We start from the raw sequence: 15954 nt of genomic DNA on the forward strand, positions 1-15954 counted from the left end.
TACTAAAATCAAGACATAAGCTCTCAAATGAGGGCCCTTTTCTCTCTTTTAAAAAATATTCTAAGACTTTCCGTTTCTTGCGGATTGTATTTTATTGGATTAAGGTTGCAAGCCCTCTGAAACCAGGCTGAATTGGATTACTGTTTAAAAAGATCACACCGAGGAAGTATTGATAACACACACACTTCAAATATCTCAGCCAGATAGTTGCCGGAGAGAAAGGCCTGGAACTTAGTTGAAAATTTAGAGGACTCAGTGGGGAAAGGCCTCGATAGAGAGATCCTGTACTATTTTCAGAGTTCAGTGGGTTCCTGGGAAAGGGGTGACCTTTAACCTTTCAAAGGACATTTATTTGGGAAACTCAGAACAGCATTCACTTTGGGGGGGGGGGTGAAAGAAGGGGTGGAATGGTGTGAAAATATTTACTTTAATAGGTCCCGGGTGATTTAGGGACGTTTGGAGTCGGTTGGTCTGGGAGGTGGGCGAGGGTCCAGTCCCAGGGAAGGCGGAAGGCGGCACCTGGGAGGTTCTGAGAACATGTCTCAGTGGTGGAAGGGTCGTGGGGAAAAGTAGAGTTCAGCGTGGGTTTCTGTCCTTACGTGCAGGGCTATGAGAGGAGGTGCAGAGGAGTCGCACGGGCTGTTTCCCGCTCCGGGAGAACGCCGGCTGCGCCCGCGTCGTAGCCCCTCTCCCGAGGTGGCGAGCGCTCCGCTCCTCCCGGCCCGGCCGCGGCCCTCCCGCCCCGGCGGAGCCGCGCGGTGGATTGTGGGCTGGGGGCTGCGGCGGCCTGGCGGCGGCCTCCGGCGCTGCCTCCCCCCGACTTAGTCGGGCCGACCCGGGTCGGCGGGGCGAGGAGAAGCAGTGAGCAGGCAGCAAGAAGTCCTAAGGGTAGTGGTCGCGGCGCGGCGGCGGCGGCGGCGGCGGCGGCGGCGACTCCTCTGGAGGCCGGGGATGTGGGAGAGGCGGTGGCAGCAGCGGCGGAGGCGGCGCTGCGGACCCGGGGGAAACTGCTGGCTGACAGGACACCCAGGAGAGACGTGAGGGAGCCGCTGCTGCCGCCTCTCACCCCACAGCGGAGCTGGGCTCAAGAGGGCGGCCCTCTGCACCCCCGGCGGACGGGCCAGCCGGCGCGGGGCGGAGGCGGGAAGCCGGGCTCGGGCCCGGCCGGGCTCCCAGCGGCAGCGGCCGCGGAGCAGCAGCCTCGGCGCGACGTGGAGGGCTGAAGGCAGCGACGATGCACTAGGCCTCGCTCTGGGGCGGCTGCCCGGGACCCGCAGGTAGGTGTCCGGCTGGCCCCACTCGGCCCCCAGCGCTTCGCGGCCCACCCTCCGCCCGACCTCCTGTGGAGAGAGGGACCGAGACCCCACCTCCTCTGTCTCCTCCCCGACTGCAGTCGGACAGAGTTTCGGTCACAACTGACCGGCGCTGAAGCTTCCATTCTCCTCTCGGCCACCTTCTCCTCTTCCTTGTCACTCTCCCTCCGGGATCGGGTCGGCAGCTGTGCTCCCCACTTCCAGTGGCGGCCGCAAACGTCGCTCTAGCCCCTCTCGCCCCTCTCCGGGATCCCGGCTCTGGAACTTCCAATACCCTCCGTAGATGCTGCCCCCAAACTTTCCCTTTCTTTTCCCAGCCGGGCCCTTAGACCCTCTTTTGATGCTATTGAAATAATTTAAATTAAAAATAATCACTTTTCTTCTTGGGGAGGGCTATCCATAAGAAGAACTCGGTGTTGTGCGTTTGGCAATTTAGCTCGCAATACTTTGTTCAGTAATTAATGTTCTTCAATTCTGCTTCTTTCCATCTCTGCATTGATACAGAGGCAGGCCTCTCCTGCTCTACCGTCGTTGACAAGGGAACTTTTGACCATTATAATTGACCGCTTGGTCTATCCATGTGTTGAGTTCAGGATGGTATTTTTAGAATTTTGGCTTAGCTGGGTTGCGATTTTTCTTTAAAAAGAATTCCCCTTTAATCTGCTTTATTTTTTGGTCTTTATTGAGGCAACGTTCAAAGAATTAAATTGTTTCGAGTGTTGTTTATTGTTTTTAATTGGCTCTATTTCTGACTTGTTAAAACACAGGGCAATCTTAATAGTAAATGCTTACAAGGCAAGTGATATTATGATAGTATACTGAGAAGTGTATTATTGTGAAAACTGCACATTTTAATAGACATTCAGGTTGACTTTTATTAATCTATTGGAGAGTTCTAATTGGAAAAGTACTTTGAGAGTCTTAATGATTTCTAAGCATTTGTGATAGAACAGATGGAATAATAGGATTTGTTTGTTTGACTGTATTTGTATAGTAGTCAGAGTCTGATTTCCTCGAAATAGGTATTACTTGATGATTCACTGTGATCATGATTGCTCATGATAAGTTTGGGTGAAAATGATGAATATGGGCAAATTTGGGATAATTGATAGTTGTGGTTTGGAGGATTACATGTTTGCAATTTTTTTGTGATTTGGCTATTTTAAAATTATGCTCTGGTAACTTCAGAATTATTACACTACCAGGACAGACATGACAATCTGAGGATCACTTTTAAAGGGAATGAAAAATGTTTTAATGGTTTTCTTTATAAAGAATGCATCACAACAAAACTCTGTAGACTGTTCATGTTTTGTTTTTGTTAATGATATTCATATATTTTATTCTCGTAGAGGTATTGTTACTCTAGCATTTGGCTTTCTAAAATGTTTTTCATTGCTTCCAAATCATCCAAAGTTAACTAGAAAAAGATTAAATTTGTTTTCTGGAAAAGTTATGTCTGGATAGGTATGAAGTTTTTAATAATTTCAGAATTAAAATCAAATCTTATATTATAACTCATGTAATAGCAAAATTTGTAGAATTTGTTCTTAATCACATTTGCCTATCAGTGAAAATTGATTAAAATTCCTTTTTCCTACTTTTAGCTTTTTGCAAACAACTTTATTAAGTTCAAGTACACTCACTTAAAGTGTAAAATTCAGTGATTTTAGTATATTTACAAAGTTGTGCAACCATCCCCATAATCTAATTTTAGAACTTTTTCATCACCCCAAAAAGAAACTTTCTGCTCATCATTGGTAATTACTCCCATTCTCCCTCCACCAGTCCCAGGCCTAGGCAACCACTAATCTATTTCCATGGCAATATTTTGTGGTTCATCCCTATAAATGGTATCAGCTCATAGTTTCTTGAAAAGATTTTTTTAAAGATTTTTATTAACTCACAGCTAACATACAATATTAAATTAGTTTCAGGTGTACACCATAGTTATTCAACATTTATATACTTAAAGAAGTGATCACCACAAGTCCAACAACCATTTGGCACTGTACCATGCTATCACAATATTATTGACTATAGTCCTTATGCTGTACATTACATATCCGTGACTTATTTGTTTTATACTTGGAAATTTGAACCTCTATTCCCCGTCACCCCCCACCCCCTTTTTAAATTGTTCAATTATAGATGACATTCAATATTATTATTTTCTATTAGTTTCAGGTGTACAGCGTAGTGATTAGACATTTATATAATTTACAAAGTGATCCCCCTGACTAGTCTAGTACCCACCTGGCACTATACATAGTTATTGCCACATCATTGACTATATTCCCTATGTTTTACTTTACATCACCGTGACTGTTTTGTCACTACCAATTTATACTTCCTAATCCTTTTTTCACCCCGCCCCCAACCATCCTCCCATCTGGCTGCTATCAGTTTGTTCCCTGCATCTTTGAGTCTGTTTCTGTTTTGCTTGTTTATTTTGTTCTTTAGATTCCACATATAAGTGAGATCAAATAGTACTTATCTTTGTCTAACTTATTTCACTTAGCATAATATCTCCCAGGTCCATCCATGTTGTTGCAAATGGTAAGATTTTATTCTTATTTTGTGGCCAAGTAATATTCCATGGTATATATATACACCACAATTTCTTTACCCAGTCATCCATAGATAGGAACTTAGGTTGCTTCCATATTTTGGCTATTGTAAATAGTGCTACAGTGAACATAGGGGTGCATGTATCTTTTCGAATTAGTGTTTTGGATTTCTTTGGGTAGATACCCAGAAGTGAAATTGCTGGGTCATAAGGTACTTCAGTTTTTAATTTTTTGTAACCTCCAAACTGTTTTCCATGGTGGTGTACCAATTTGCAATCCCTCTAACAGTGCACTGGGGTTCCCTTTTCTCTGCATCCTTGCCAACACTTAATTGTTTTTTGATTTATTGATGAGAGCCATTCTGACAGTTGTGAGGTGATATCTCATTGTGGTTTTAATTTGCATTTCTCTGATGATTAGTGACATTGAGCATTGAAAAGTCTTTTAAAATCAATTTAAACAATCAAAATATTTAAAGTATTTTATTTCAATCATAATAAGCAATGGATCATTGGTATTAATAAGCAATGTTTTAAACAACTGACATACTTTTTGGTTGTATTCAGCATAGATTAATGTAAGGTGTAGAGAAAAAAAGTTAGCATGAATGGCTTCAGTGGTCTTAAGAGGTGGTCTGGTCAGTTGGGATTCAGTAAGTAAAAGCTGAGAGAGTATTTTTGCCATTGAATATTAGGATATTAGGGTAGGAAAAGACCTTAAAGATCATCAGGTTACTTCCTGCTTGCTTCACAAATAGATGGCAGGAACCAGATGAGGAAATCTGAAGAGCAGAAGTTTGAACATGGCTCAAGAATGACAATGTGGCATGTACTTGTAAGGCAAAAAATAGGGATTTGTAAATTACAATTCTTTAGATTCTCTTATGTATGTATGTATGCATTCATGTATATATGTACATATAGTATTTGACATTTTACCAGCAGAGGAGGACATTTCCCCAACTTTGGGATCGGGGGATATCACATAGATGAAATTCATATTACAGAATCCTCTAAAAATGCTTTAATCTAAAGAAGGATGGTATATATATTACTTAGGTATCTTCTTGTATTATTCCCATCTTATTTTTAAAAATCCAAATTTCAAAACCAAAATTAATTTTTAAAAATTAAAATTAACAGGCCTGGTTGGAGGCCTCCTTTTTCAAAGATTCAGGGCCTTAACGTCTAAATCAGTTGTTATCAAATGGGTGATTTTGCGCTCCAGGGACATTTGGCAGTGTCTGGGACATTTGGCAGTGTCCGGGACATTTGGCAGTGTCCGGAAACATGACATCCTGCAACGCACAGAGCAGATCCTATACCACCCTACCCCCCACAGAACAAAGAATTAGCTGACCCAAAATATCAGTAGTATTGTTCTAAACCTATGGTTTGCATGATTCTATTAAGGGCCTGAGCTAGTGGGAAAACACTCTCAGGGGCACTGATTGGTGGATTAAATTAACCCTTTTGATCCTCTACCGTGTTTCCCTGAAAATAAGACTTAGCCAGACAATCAGCTCTAATGCTCTTTTGGAGCAAAAATTAATATAAGACCCAGTCTTATTGTACTATAATGTAAGACCGGGTCTAATATAATATAATATAATATAATATAATATAATACAATACAATGTACTATTGGTATACTAATACTAATACTGGGTATACTATAATACAATATAATACCGGGTCTTATATTAATTTTTGCTCCAAAAGATGCATTACAGCTGATTGTCCATCTAGGTCTTATTTTTGGGGAAACATGGTAGCAACTTTCACTCTTGGCAGGGGGAGTCAGTTGAGGGAAAAGTAAAAGGAAATCTATGACATAATGCAGATATTCTTTAGTCTATTTAGTTATCTTCAAACCTGAAGAAAATTGTTTTTTCAGAATTGTTTTTTCTGAAAATGGCAGCCTTATTTTAATTTGAACTCTGCAAATTTGAACTCTTATATTTTGAATTGTCCGTGACTGGTACATAGGTTTTTCAAAATTGGCAATAAATATAGTATAGTAGTATTTTCTTTGCTAGAAGTTATTTTTTTTCCCCTCTGGTAGCTTCAACTGCCAAGAAAGGAGAGAAGTAAGCTAAGTGTTTTAATTAATTAATTAATAGTGTATGTTGTGAATGGCCAAAAATTTTCAAAGTTTATACATGGATCTTTTTTTTTTCTTTTTCTCATAGACCTCATTTTTGACTCTTATTTAATTTGTTTTTAAAAAGCTCAATTTGGTGATGAAAGAAGAAAAGATTGACAGTTGGGATCCCCTTTGCTATTTACTTGTTGTATGACTTTAGATGAATTGCTCAATCTTTCTGAGCCAGAATTTTCTCATCTATAAAATAGGAGTAATGGTAATTCCTGTATTACAAAGTTATTGTGGGAATTGAATGGGGTAACGTGTTAAGATGCTAGGTCAACTATAAAATACTGTATAAGTTAGTTACTACACCTGAAACTAATGTAACTAATGTTATATCAATTCTACCTCAATTTAAAAAAAGTTACTTGTTTCAGAAGAATCATTAGAAATCATTAGAAAGGGATAGAGAAGGAGCCAAATGCAGGAGTGTAGATAGCAAGGCAGAGAACATTGACTGATGATAGTCTCTCTAGGGAGAAGAGAGGAATTTTTAAAATGTATTGATAACAAACTAGTAAAAGAATTGGTATTATTGCCATAATCTGAAGCTCTTTACAATAGGAGCAAACTGACTTCCTTCAGTAGCACCTGAGAGTATCATTATTATAGCACAGTAGAAAACTATGGTGAAATTAATAGATTTTATTCTTTTATTTTATAACCTTATGAAGAAAAGGTTATTTGTTTTTAAAATATACTATTTGAAAAGTCATGAAAATACATAATTTCAGAAGCTACTTATTTGTACAAAAAGGTTTAGTCTTTTTGAGAGTAAGATACGGGTATGTGGATTAATTCCCATGTTGGGAATAATTCCTTCTGTCTTCATTTACTATTCATGCCCTCCTTTATATTTGAGCGGTTTTTCTACCACTGGTAGATAACTGCTCTTCAAATGGGAAGACTTAATGAAGAAGTAGGGGTTTTAAACCTACTCATTATTTGTAAAATCTTATCTCTTTCTAGACTTGTATCTTTTTCTATTATTTTTCAACATCTTTTACACAAAAAGAAATGCTTTGATTTTTTTTTTACATGTCCAGTAGTCCATAGTTTGTGCTATAGTGTTTAGAATTGAATTAACTAAAATATATGGAATAAATGGGGGGAAATGTAATCTCTTACAATTTTATTAACTGGTCACCTTTCACCATCATATAGAAGTAAGACTGCAGGTAAACAGAGCTTGAGCTATTCAGTGAGATTTTTCTGGGGTAGCAGGAGGGTAGAATAGTTTGCGACAGTATTCAGAATAAGTCATGTGGTGGTATTGGTAGGTATATATTTTTTTAATATGGTGAACTTAAAAAAATTGAATTTTAGGAAGTAGGGGAAAGTTTTCAGGGCAAAAAATGCCACCGATTTGGAGGACTTTTTATTCAAATAGTTGACTTTTTGACTAAAAGGAAGTTCAGAGAGTGGACGTTTATTGTATGAATGTGATGGTGATGCATCATGTTTTACAACGTGTAATCAAACAATACGGTGAATATTTCAGTAAAAAAATATTACAGTAAAAGATACATTGCCATTAATCCCCTTCAACATACTCCTCCTCCTCGCTTTGAACACACGTATCCCATTGTTCTTGCCACTTTCTGAAGCAGTTCTGGAAGTCCTTTTTCGTAAGTGTCTTTAGTTGTGCTGTTGTGGCTGCTGTGTTGTCCTGAATCGATTCAAAACTTTACCTTTCGTGGTCGGTTTTGACTTTGGGGAAGAGCCAGAAGTCACATGGTGCCAGATCTGGTGAATAAGGTAGATGAGAACATACCGTAATGGTTTTATTTGACAGAAGTTGCCGTACCAGAAGCAATGTGTGACACGGAGCCTTTCTGTTGTGATCGAAAACTACGGTGAATGCTGCTGCCAAGTGCCATCCAACGGAAAGGCAGGGATCTTCAATATGGGAAGTGGCCCGTCGAACCTTAGTAACAGTGTGTGACAAGTTTCAATTTGTTCGGTGGTCAGTTGGGTGTGAGCTACTGTAGAGAGAAGATGTGTTTCAAGTATGCTGTAAGTCATCCTCCATCATGACAATGCTCTGTGTCACATGTTTCTTGTTTATGTCAATTTCTGTCAAATAAAACCATCATGGTGTGTCTTCATCCACCGTTTTCACTGGATCTGGCACCTTGCAACTTCTAGCTCTTCCCCAAAGTCAAAATGATTCAGGACATCACGGCAGCCACGACAGTGCAACTAAAGACACTCACGAAAGAGGACTTCCAGATCTGCTTCAGAAAGTGGCAAGAATGATGGGATAAGTGTGTTCGAAGTGAGGGGGAGTATTTTGAGGGGGATTAATGGCAATGTGTCTTTTACTGTAATAAAATTTTTTTTAATTTAAGCATTCACCGTATGTTTTGATCACATCTCATAAGATATTTTTCTCGTGTGGCGTGAATAAAGTAAAATTTGGAAATAATAATTATGTCAAGAAAGTTCATGCCTTTTTTTTTTTCTATTTCAATTTGGCTAACCTGAGGGGTAGGTTGGGCCCAGGTGATGAAGAATTTTTAGATTTGACAGACTTAATATGTGTATTGGGATGCCAAAAAAATGTATACGAGTGGACACTTTGGTCGACATTGCTCAAGTAGTAGTTTGTCATAATCAGGAGTGTCTGGACGCTGATGGTAACCACTTTGAGCACCTCTTGTAATTGCAGAAGTAAAACATGACTTTTAGTCATCTTTTGTTATCAGTATATATTGAGTATTACAATTTTAATATAGTTTTCCTTTCTTAAAATGTGTATACATTTTTTTGGCATCCCCTGTATATATACCACTATCATAGAATGCTTAAGGAGATTGACCTAATGAGATCTGAATTTTAGGAAGATGATTCTGAAGTTGCATGAGGTTAGGACCAAAGAAGGACTTTTGGTAGGAGACTCACAGTAGTCTAATCTGCAAATAAAATCCTGAACTAGAGCAGTGGCAGTTAGAATGGAGAGCAAGAGATGGATTGAGATGAATTTTGGAGGTAGAATCCATAGGACAGTCCAAGTTGGTATAGAAAATGAAGATTGTAAAGAGGTCAGGGTGTCAAGTTGGCTGTAGGGTTTCTAGCTTGGGAAACTACATAAAATGGTGTTGTCATTAAGTGAGCCAGGGAAGGAATAAATTTTTGGCAGGTGGAAGAGGGGTGAAGATGATAGTTAATGAGTTTTAAGTTTTGGATGTATTGAATTTTAGCTATCTATGAGATTTGTGGGCAGTTATAAATTTGGGTGTGGGACTCTCCAAACAGGGTAAGACTGGAGAAAAACATGGAATCTCTCCAGTTTTCTCCATCTTCTCTACTATTATCTGAGTTCAGGTTACTGTCATCTCATACGTAGATTATTGCTGGTTTCCTATCTGGTCTCTTCTAGTCTTAGTCTTCTCCAATCCATTCTTTGTGCTACAATCAGTGATCTTTCTAAAGGGCAAATTTGATTATATTATTCCTCAGCTTAAATTATTTCTGTGACTTTCTTTTATTCTCACAATGAAATCCACATTCCTTATTCCTCTAACAAATTTATAAATTCATTTATTTTCCCAATTTATCTCTCCAGCCTAGTGACTTTTCACAACTCTGTCTTCCCCGCAAATATATAGTTTTCTTAGAAGTATTGACTTACTTGTGGTTTCTGGCAATAGGCTCTCTCTTCCCTCCAAGCCTTTGCATATACGAGTACTGTTCACTCTTCATGGAGTGTTCTCCTTGTCATGCTCTTCCTTCCCTCCATTTGGCTCCTTTCTACTTATCGTCAGTTCTTGGTAAGCTTGCATTGGTTTATTATTATTATTGAAAAAAACTTAATCCCACAGAAAAGTCAAAAGAATAGTAGAATGAACACCTGCATACACACACACACACACACACACACACACACACACACTCACATTCCTTTTGCCAAACCTGAAAACAGGATGTAGATATCATGATGCTTCACTCCTAGATACTTAAGCATGCATCTCCCAATTACAGGGACATTACATGACCACAATACCATATGACACCTGGGAATAATAACAATTGCTCTATAACGTTGTTCAACATATAGTCCATACTTAAATTTCCTAATTTGTCCTAAAATTCTTTACAGTTTTCCCTCCTCCCCTCCACCCCCCAATGCAAGATTCAATAAAAGATTCATGCATTGCATTTGACTGGTATGTCTCGTTAGTCTCCCCTAATCTGGACTAGTCCTACTGCTTCTCTCTCTCCTTTATTTTATGAAAAATAGAGGCATTTGTCCTCGAGTATATTCCATATGCTGAATTAGCCTGTTTCTTCATGATTAGATTCTGATCAGGTATTTCTGGCAAGAGTACCACACAGATGATATGTATACCTACCACTTTAGCACATCAGGAGGCACATAATGTAAGTCTGTCGTCCTGCTGGTAATTCTGGCTTGATCACTTGATAAAGGCAGGAAGTGATAGATCTCTTTACTATTTAATATATAAATAACTGATAGGGTGATTCTCTGTGGCCATGTAAATATCCTGTTTCTAACAATCTTTTAAACTAGTGGTTTTAATGATCCTTGCTTGAATCAATTTTTGCATTGGATGATTACAAATGGTGATTTTCTAATTCTTTCATTCCGTCTACATTCATTATTTTCATTGATTTTTGAGGGCAGTAAGGTCAGATTAGATGAAGACTGAATATAGGCAATTGAATTTTGAAATCGGGTCATTCATTCTTTACCTTTTCCAGAACCAAGTGAGTGCTGGAGATGGAAGACATTGCTAAGGAGGTAGACCAAAGAGAGAATAGATTTTGCCAATGAAGGGGAGGTAAGAAGTAGCTTGAGGAGACTGAGTTGAGGGAAAGAATTTTAATTTAATACTTGAATTTTTTTTATGGGCTGATGAAATTGAATATAGGAGTCAGGGAATCGAACAGTGTCTTAGATGAAGTGAGAAGAGGTGAGATCAAGAACAGCTGGTTGGGGGATTAATCCTGGAGAAGAGTAGACACCTATACTGTATGTCAGAAAGTTAGGAGTTGTGTAAAGGAGCGAATCCGGTATGTTTCATTACGGAGACAAGAAGTCATATCTGAGGACTCTTTTTTTTTGGTATGAAGTTAAAAGACAGTAGCTTTTTAAATGTGGGATTGATGAAGGTAAGCTAGGGGACATGAAAGTGATGAGAGTTTGTTATAAATACGAGTACTATGGCAACTAGGAAAAAGAAGGATTTCACAATAAATCAGTGAAAGGATTGCTAAGCAGGCCTCATCTGAGATTGTAACTCATAAATTTATAATCTATATGTTTTATGTAAGTTTTCTCTGGCAGTGTTCTGCAGCCAGGAACAAAGTAAATACAGATTATATTGAAAATAGATGAGGGAGAAGAAAATTGAAGATGTAAGGGAGACTGTTGAAGTATTATAATTGACCATGGGATCCAAGCTAATTTGAGAAGCTTAGTAAGGCAGAACTGGGCTAAGAGCGCCAAACAGTAGGGAGAGGTGTAGGGGTAGTGCTAATTTATTGTTGGTTTGGGGTTATAGTAGCAATGAACTTTACAGTTATTTACTTTATACCTTAAGATAACATTTAATACTTTAATTCCTGAACCACTTGCTAACTCATTGAAGATGAGTTTCTAGCTGTTTTGCTTTATTTTCTCTAACAAGAAAATTGCTTGAAAGCATTGTTTTTATTGTTATTTAACATTTATAGAGTACTTGTTTAGATTATTTGAAGATCCTGCTGTTTAGATATCTAGATATAAAATATATTTTATTAACAAAGATAGACTGTTAACACTAGATTATTTCTACTCTGGAAAGAAGCAAGGCAGGGATTACCCAAAACAACAGGTAAATTCAGCTGTCATTTTTGTTCTTCTTAGGAATATATTAATATATAATTTCTTCTAGCAGATATTTTCATGGTAGGGTAGATTTTATTTTAGATTTACTCTTTTTTGTAAGCATTTTTACTAAGTGTCTAATTGTATACGTACTTAAGAGATATGTATTCTCCAGTAAATTGGAAATGAGTTATTTTTAGGATTTATTTGCTGATCTTTGGCTTCATTATTGAGATTGTTGTGAGCAATAATGTATATGATACATAATTTAAAAAAATTTTAAGCACTTTAAAAAATATGGTTAAACTAGGTTTTGTCAGATGATAAATCTTATACTTAAATAGCATACAAGGTTATTGTTATTTGTGTCTAAGTTGTATGAAAGAAGCTTAGCTATATCATTATTATACCAAGCTTAATTATACCAGAAATTGGCTCTTAAAATTCCAAAAGTGTTCTGGGAAGTGCTTCTTACAATATGAGATATTTGAGATACTTTAAATTTCTATGATTAAAAAATAATCTCTACTAATATCATATTAGTCTTTGGTAGGACATTACAATATGGTTCAGTATGGTTGTTTTCTTTTTCTTTTTTTTTCCCTTGCATATATCAGTATATCTAAATTTGGGGAAATCAAGTTAGCCATTTTTTGGTATGCTTTTTAAAAATAGCATCAAGTATTGAATTTTTCTTTTTTTTTATTAAACTTAAATCCATGGTAGCAAAATAGGCTACCTCTGTCCAGCTCAGTATAAAAAAATTTATCTACTTTATCCATATCTCTTGAATTATAAATAGACATGTTATAAAAATTCACTAATAAGTCAGTTATTTGGAATTCAGAACACATTTCCTGTTGAAAGTGCTATTGCTAAGATAAATTATACTGATCAAAATGTATAGTATCTCTTTCCTTGAAGAATAATTTTTTAGCAGTGCCAGTTTTACAAAATTCTTGAACCTAAAATTGTCCTAAGGAAAGATCTTAAAAAGTTCTTATCACAATCAGATGTTAATTATTGCTATCATTTTTAACATAAGATGGACATAATTAATAATTATTTATAATAATTGTTATTGGGCCAGTAATTGATCTGATAAGGAGAAAAAGGAGGAAAACACTGGGTGCCTGAAATGTGTGGGAGGCAGTAGTGAAATAACTTATCTTTTTTGGAGAGGCAGTTTGGAGTAAAGATAGAAGCATGGAATTTAGAGTCAGAAGAGCTGAATGCAAATACCATCTTCACAGTTAACTAGTCTTGAAACCAATTATTCTTGAACCTGTATCATTATCTGAATAATGAGGACCACTGATTCATTCATTCACTGATTCATTCAGAAATGTTTTTCTTACTGTAGGTTGTTAGGAAGACCAACAAAATAATCTGAATGAAAGCAAGCAATTAAGAACTACATATGTATAGTGTTTAGTTAGTTATTAGTGATGATGCAATTCTTCTTACTGTGTTTCCATTGCTTCTCTCTCCCCTGCCATCCTTCATTCTTTCGTTAATAACATGTTTTCAATGCACTCTTGATCGCAGGACTTCACTGAAGTCCTTTAGAACCAGTAGTGGGAGTGAGACAATCCAGGTTTGTCCAAATCCCAGCTGATCTCTTTTTTTTCCCTCCAGATAAGGGCAGATGAGTAGGATGGAGGCTACTTTTCTGGATCAACTTGCTCATTTTCTCACTGTTGCCTGACAAAATCCTGTCCTGTCTTTCTCAAGGTGGGGCATAGCCTAAGATGGTTCCTGGGTGTGATTAGTCTCATTCTCTCTGCCTCCACCCCTCCATCCCATCCCATCCAGTTCCCATGTGTATCTAACTCTTCCCTTTCCTCCCATCTTCACCACTTTTTCTTGTGTTTTTTTTTTTAATCTCATCCTTCAGTTGGTTTGCCTACATCCTTGTTATCTCATCCTTGTTGTTTGCCTACAAATAAGCTGAGTTTCCCATGACCTAAAATATTCTTGCTCAACTCTTAGTCTCTTTTCTTTCACCATTAAAGAGATGTTGATCTTGTTGCCTTTATTACTTCATCACTTACTTAACTTCTTGCGGTCGGGTTAAGTAACCATACCCAACCACTGTCCCAAATTTGTTCTAATTCAGGATCCTTTTGGAAGTCAGTAACATCCTTACCCTCTCTTTGCAGCATATTGACACTGCTGTTCACCCTTTCCTCCTGGACACTTCTCCTTTGGCTCCTGCAAGGATGGTATTTCTGGTTGCTTTCTTCCTTTCCTCTTCAATGCATTTGCTCCACCTCTTGCTCTCAGCTCTCATTAGCCCTTTTTCTCTCCCTTTCTCCCTTTGTGATATACTTTTCTATGACTAGCATTATTTACCCTATTATTCCTGTATTGTAATTGAACTGAGGAAGGATTCTGTTCACTGCAAGAAAGAATGTTTTTCTTAAAGTAATCATAGTTGTTTCATAGTAATAATCTGCTTTTGAAGTAGTCAGTTCTCCATTTTTGAAGGCTTTCCAGTGGAGGCAGAAAGACCCCTTGTGGAAAGGATTCATATATTAGGTAGGAAGTTGAGCCGCATGATCTTTTTTCAGGTCTCACCCAACTCAGAGATTGTAATTTTTATCTCATGCACTCCACTCCCATGGATTCCACTTTGACCTTTATTCAGATGTCTTCCAAAGCATTATTTCCAGCCTCTCTGCCTCCTCATCCCTCTTTTCTTCCACAAGCACAGTTTGTGTCATCAAAACTGCTTCTGTTGTAAGCCACTGTATTTTCCACCGTGTTTCCCCGAAAATGAGACCTAGCTGGACCATCAGCTCTAATGTGTCTTTCGGAGCGAAAATTAATATAAGTCCGACCCGGTCTTATAGTGAAATAAGTGAAATATAGTGAAATAAGACCGGGTCGGACTTATATTAATTTTTTTGCTCCAAAAGAGCTGATTTGTCCAGCTAGCTCTTATTTTCGAGGAAACGGTAGTTTCATCATCATTTTCCAGTACTCTTTTTTTCTTTCCTTTTACTGGCTTGGCTTTGAGGATCACTATTCTATGCTTGACTACTTTTCTGATATTAAATTATGTCTGCCCATGTTGGTTCTCCCCGTCTTCCTCCTGACCCCCGAACTAGGGGCACTCAAGCAAAGGACACCATTAGAGGAGGATCGGGATCCTAAAGTTGAAATTTATTTTAAAACTTTGTATGGCATAGTCCAATTTAATGCTTAAAATGTTTATAATAATAAATAGTAGTAGTTGCAATTATTTATTGAATGTTTACCATGTGCCATGAGCTTACAAAGGTTATGTAAGTAATCTTTCATTTAAATCTTACAACATTTCTATAAGGAAGATACCGTTGCTGTCCCATTTTACAAATGAGGAAACTGAGATTTAGGAGGGTAAAAAAGTTGTCAAAGGTCACACAACTAATAAATGACAGAGATCTAAATCACTATATGTTGTTTTCTTAAACAGTATATTATGCTGTGTTACAAGAAAGTAAAGATCTAGAATCAAATTTAAAAGTCAAGTAATTTTATACAACGAAGATAATGTATTTTTTTCTTTTAAGTTTTACTTTTTTTAAAAAAATTTACATATATATATATATATATGTATATATATATATATTTTTTTTAATTGGGCACTATTGTGTTTCTCCAGGGCCGCTCAGCTCCAAGTCCAGTTGCCGTTTTCAATCTTAGTTGGAAGGGGCGCAGCCCACCATCCCATGTGGGAATTGAACCGGCAACCTTGTTGTTAAGAGCTCATGCTCCAACCACCTGAGCCATCTGGCTGCCCTTCCCACAGCTCAGTGGCAGCTCATTGTCTTCAATCTAGTTGTGGAGGGTACAGCTCACTGGCGATGTGGGAATTGAACTGGCAACCCTGTTGTTCAGAGCTCACACTCTAACCAACTGAGCCATCCAGCCACCCCAAGATAGTGTATTTTTGACTTAGGTGTTTAGATGGTTTTGAATATACATGAACCTCTGTGAAACATTGTTAGTGGCTTGTGTGTACTTACCTCTTTTTCTACAATAGTCATTTATTTGTTCATTCATTCATTGAACATTTCTACAGTTTAGTCCTTAAACTGGGTGT

The 15954-nt window shown here is 37.8% G+C and overlaps 1 protein-coding gene across 4 annotated transcripts in view; it reads left to right on the top strand.

Moving 5' to 3' along the window:
• VPS54 (VPS54 subunit of GARP complex) overlaps nucleotides 1–15954 on the top strand; it is a 104510-nt gene that overhangs the window by 12894 nt on the left and 75662 nt on the right. The window contains exon 1 of one of the 4 annotated variants that reach the window (XR_004424861.1): nucleotides 80–1277. The exons of 1 other annotated variant lie outside the window; for it this stretch is intronic. The gene's annotated coding sequence lies outside the window, so the exon portion shown is untranslated. Of the gene's footprint in view, nucleotides 1–79; nucleotides 1278–15954 lie in introns of those variants that run through there. 2 more of the 4 variants (XM_033125337.1, XM_033125339.1) reach the window with 2 other exon arrangements.

Source organism: Rhinolophus ferrumequinum, chromosome 13 (genome assembly GCF_004115265.2).
Source record: "Rhinolophus ferrumequinum isolate MPI-CBG mRhiFer1 chromosome 13, mRhiFer1_v1.p, whole genome shotgun sequence".
Lineage (NCBI taxonomy): Eukaryota > Metazoa > Chordata > Mammalia > Chiroptera > Rhinolophidae > Rhinolophus > Rhinolophus ferrumequinum.